Raw genomic sequence first — 5,975 nt, forward strand, 5'->3', positions numbered from 1 at the left:
TTACATAGGAATGGTACTTGTAAACTTGTACATAGGAATGGTACTTGTAAGTACATAGGAATGGTACTTGTAAACTTGTTAACATCATGATTGTGGTGGATAAATGATAATAGATATTATAGAGTAGGTAGGTAGTTAATTACTTATACCATTTCACCTATGAACGGTATGCAAAGACAGTTTAATATTAGTGGAGATTTGATGGGGAATTTCTAGTCATGTTCAAGAGTACTGTGACGTCAATGTGTATGATGGGATGCACGTTTCTAAAGTTTGCATCTTGGAGATTACTCTTAACCCATTTTGGATGACCTATAAGTACATAAAAACACACAGACACACACACACAACCAACAACAACAGCCACATTATAGCAGCAACAAGAACACAACCATCACACAGACACACACACACACAACCAACAACAACAGCCACATTATAGCAGCAACAAGAACACAACCATCACCACCACGACCAACACCAACAACGAGAACAACAACACCACCAGCAGCAACAACTACAACAACAAATACACCACCTCCAACAGCAACATTAGTCTTGTTGGTGCTGATGGATGAGAAGAAGAAGAAGAATAGGTACCCATGATAAATGAGTAAAATGAGCGACGCATTTATCAATCTTATAATATGAGCCATTGACCCCTTTGATGCGCAGATATGAGAGAACTTTGCCAAAACCCTATGATTAATGGTAGGAGTAACCAAAGTTCAAAACAACACAATATCCAATCAACTTAACCAAGCACTGCTGACGTCAGTTGGTTAATAACTACTTGTCGTTTGGTTTAATAATTACTTGTAATGCTATTAAACCAAGTTGGGCGAAGTAATTTCGCAGGTACGTTTAACCTGAGAAAACAAAATCAAGTGTTTGTTGATGGGGAATTTCTAGTCATGTCCAAGAGTACTGTGACGTCAATGTGTATGATGGGATGCACGTTTCTAAAGTTTGCATCTTGGAGATTACTCTTAACCCATTTTGGATGAAATGGTCTCAATGACGAGGTACCTACTGGCGTCTACAACGGATCCCCTACCCTCAACCCTAGCCCCAACCCAAAAGAAAATAAACAAACCATGCTAATGAATGTAAGCGGCCTTAAAGTAGCATTCACCATAGATAGCCTCGTTGAAAATGAAGACATTGAGCAGATTACCTATTTATTCTGTTAACATTCTGACCTCAAAATTTTCAAGAGTATCAAAAAAGCAGGAGTTTCCAGACTCCTTTATGAACAACATTGGTGTGACGGTCGACGGTTTCGACGAGACTCGATGGTCCAGAAGGGTCTAGGCTAGGGCCAATGGTCCAAGGTCTATGGTTATTGTTATGGACGAGCACTTGGAATTTCGAACGCAAGAGAAGCAAGAGGTAATAATGCAGGAAATCGGAGAGGGAAGTAGGATAGGAAAGGAGAAAACAGGCCGTTCAGATAACAAACCCTATTATATCTGATGTTTGGGAAAAAGTTAACCCAGGGAAGGAATCGAACTCGCTACATAGCGCTTGTAAGGCAGGCGGTCTGACTGAGATGAGAAGTTATTCTCATGTGTAATGTGTTCTCCTGAAGTTACTTTGTGGTGAAGTGTCCCACAAACCTACAGATTTATATGGAAAGGCTTGAAATGGATTTCGGGCTTTTGCGCAAGCACCACCAAACTCTAAATTCGAAGTCTTTGGTCGCACTAAACTACTATATTACTGAGGTTGATTACCAACATAAAGTACCTACACATAAGACTGTAGATCTGTGTGTGAATGTTATCTACCTAATAGCTAGATTTCTTATGGCCCCTTATACCCCAACGGGGATTTCGAACACAATTTCATGTATTGCTTTCTGACACAGTTTCATTTGTATCTGCACGGTGGGTTTTGAGTTCAAGTCAGCTATGTGTGATACATTCCTAGGGTGTATCATGTCCATGATTAATTCACCGGGTATGGAGTTAATTTTCAAAATTGACTTGGAAAAGTTCAAACTGGACATACGGATTCACCACTGGACAGGCAATCCATGTGAACAGTTCATATGTTTCTTACTTTGATAATGATAAAGTAAACACAACAGTACGTACGTAATTACCTGACGCCAAGGTAGGGGAAAATTATCATGCAAAAAAATAAATGTGCGGGCGAACAAGATTGCAGACCTATTAAACCCTATTATAGGCATTTTGAATAATCATACCTAACTGTTAGTACCTACACCTAACTACCTAGAGTACCTAATACCTACTGTGATGTATGTAATTAGTATTAGGTAGTTGTTACTAATTATAAAGGTTTTTATTGGACAATATCCAATAGATCAGTTGCGCTTACTTGGGTGATGTTTCAAAGTCATAGAGCAGGAAAAATGAGGACCAACGGAATTTTTCTTTTTCTTCTACGACTTCTAGATCCCGAGATAAATCGATTAAAAAAATGTACATAGGAATGGTACTTGTAAACTTTTACATAGGAATGGTACTTGTAAACTTGTACATAGGAATGGTACTTGTAAACTTTTACATAGGAATGGTACTTGTAAACTTGTACATAGGAATGGTACTTGTAAACTTTTACATAGGAATGGTACTTGTAAACTTGTACATAGGAATGGTACTTGTAAACTTTTACATAGGAATGGTACTTGTAAACTTGTACATAGGAATGGTACTTGTAAACTTTTACATAGGAATGGTACTTGTAAACTTGTACATAGGAATGGTACTTGTAAACTTTTACATAGGAATGGTACTTGTAAACTTGTACATAGGAATGGTACTTGTAAACTTTTACATAGGAATGGTACTTGTAAACTTGTACATAGGAATGGTACTTGTAAACTTTTACATAGGAATGGTACTTGTAAACTTGTACATAGGAATGGTACTTGTAAACTTTTACATAGGAATGGTACTTGTAAACTTGTACATAGGAATGGTACTTGTAAACTTTTACATAGGAATGGTACTTGTAAACTTGTACATAGGAATGGTACTTGTAAACTTTTACATAGGAATGGTACTTGTAAACTTGTACATAGGAATGGTACTTGTAAACTTTTACATAGGAATGGTACTTGTAAACTTGTACATAGGAATGGTACTTGTAAACTTTTACATAGGAATGGTACTTGTAAACTTGTACATAGGAATGGTACTTGTAAACTTTTACATAGGAATGGTACTTGTAAACTTGTACATAGGAATGGTACTTGTAAACTTTTACATAGGAATGGTACTTGTAAACTTGTACATAGGAATGGTACTTGTAAACTTTTACATAGGAATGGTACTTGTAAACTTGTACATAGGAATGGTACTTGTAAACTTTTACATAGGAATGGTACTTGTAAACTTGTACATAGGAATGGTACTTGTAAACTTTTACATAGGAATGGTACTTGTAAACTTGTACATAGGAATGGTACTTGTAAACTTTTACATAGGAATGGTACTTGTAAACTTGTACATAGGAATGGTACTTGTAAACTTTTACATAGGAATGGTACTTGTAAACTTGTACATAGGAATGGTACTTGTAAACTTTTACATAGGAATGGTACTTGTAAACTTGTACATAGGAATGGTACTTGTAAACTTTTACATAGGAATGGTACTTGTAAACTTGTACATAGGAATGGTACTTGTAAACTTTTACATAGGAATGGTACTTGTAAACTTGTACATAGGAATGGTACTTGTAAACTTTTACATAGGAATGGTACTTGTAAACTTGTACATAGGAATGGTACTTGTAAACTTTTACATAGGAATGGTACTTGTAAACTTGTACATAGGAATGGTACTTGTAAACTTTTACATAGGAATGGTACTTGTAAACTTGTACATAGGAATGGTACTTGTAAACTTTTACATAGGAATGGTACTTGTAAACTTGTACATAGGAATGGTACTTGTAAACTTTTACATAGGAATGGTACTTGTAAACTTGTACATAGGAATGGTACTTGTAAACTTTTACATAGGAATGGTACTTGTAAACTTGTACATAGGAATGGTACTTGTAAACTTTTACATAGGAATGGTACTTGTAAACTTGTACATAGGAATGGTACTTGTAAACTTTTACATAGGAATGGTACTTGTAAACTTGTACATAGGAATGGTACTTGTAAACTTTTACATAGGAATGGTACTTGTAAACTTGTACATAGGAATGGTACTTGTAAACTTTTACATAGGAATGGTACTTGTAAACTTGTACATAGGAATGGTACTTGTAAACTTTTACATAGGAATGGTACTTGTAAACTTGTACATAGGAATGGTACTTGTAAACTTTTACATAGGAATGGTACTTGTAAACTTGTACATAGGAATGGTACTTGTAAACTTTTACATAGGAATGGTACTTGTAAACTTGTACATAGGAATGGTACTTGTAAACTTTTACATAGGAATGGTACTTGTAAACTTGTACATAGGAATGGTACTTGTAAACTTTTACATAGGAATGGTACTTGTAAACTTGTACATAGGAATGGTACTTGTAAACTTTTACATAGGAATGGTACTTGTAAACTTGTACATAGGAATGGTACTTGTAAACTTTTACATAGGAATGGTACTTGTAAACTTGTACATAGGAATGGTACTTGTAAACTTTTACATAGGAATGGTACTTGTAAACTTGTACATAGGAATGGTACTTGTAAACTTTTACATAGGAATGGTACTTGTAAACTTGTACATAGGAATGGTACTTGTAAACTTTTACATAGGAATGGTACTTGTAAACTTGTACATAGGAATGGTACTTGTAAACTTTTACATAGGAATGGTACTTGTAAACTTGTACATAGGAATGGTACTTGTAAACTTTTACATAGGAATGGTACTTGTAAACTTGTACATAGGAATGGTACTTGTAAACTTTTACATAGGAATGGTACTTGTAAACTTGTACATAGGAATGAATGGTACTTGTAAGTACATAGGAATGGTACTTGTAAACTTGTACATAGGAATGGTACTTGTAAACTTGTACATAGGACTGGTACTTGTAAGTACATAGGAATGGTACTTGTAAACTTGTACATAGGAATGGTACTTGTAAACTTGTACATAGGAATGGTACTTGTAAAAAAAACATGAAGCCTACACCTTGAGTTAAGCCCACCAGAAGTGCGGTATGCCAAGTTCAAGTCTGATTGTTCAACATCGAAACGCTAGTGTTGCATGTCGGTATTGTAGGTAATTTGACCAGCCAAATAAAAAATACTTGGCATTGTGTTTGCGCATTTTCAGTTTACTCAGATTTAATGATAGGTTCCTATACACCTCCATGATTTCAATGCCAGGTCGATTCGGATTCGGCTAGATAATTAGTTGAATTGATGGAATTAATCAGCAAATAGTTAGGACCTAACAACTAGAACAATAACAATAAGACTGCCTAGGTTGAGGATTGCATAATACAAATCTCCAATCCGCCTACATACCTATCGACTGATACACAAGCCATGATTTTACACTATAAATCGTACAGTATTACAGTCATTTTTCACGTCCGACGCCAAAGATTTATCATACAATCTGATTTTTCACGTTCACAGGGACATACGTAAAATTTCAACAACTCGTGTTGTCCCAGATAGTCATCACCCAGATCAGATACTAACCACTCACAAGGTTGCTTAACTTCAGTGCTACATCAATGCATTCAACTTGCCATTATTCAACAATCTTTTCGCCAAATTTCATCAAAATCTGACAGGATTTTCGAGAGTTATGGAAAAAGGTAAAACCAATATACAGACTAAAAGGAATATTGGTCGAGCGTTATGGTAAAACTTAAAACTCTCTACGTTTGTTCAATGAGGATGCTTTGTTCCAAGACAATCGAGGAGTTGCAAATGGGTAAAAATTATTAATAAAAGGTCGATTCCTACGTAAAAAGTTGTGAAAAATCCAAATCTGATGTCAAAACTCCGAAAAAGTAAC

This window comes from Diaphorina citri, unplaced genomic scaffold (assembly GCF_000475195.1).
Source record: "Diaphorina citri unplaced genomic scaffold, Diaci psyllid genome assembly version 1.1 scaffold2042, whole genome shotgun sequence".
Classification (NCBI taxonomy): Eukaryota; Metazoa; Arthropoda; class Insecta; order Hemiptera; family Psyllidae; genus Diaphorina; species Diaphorina citri.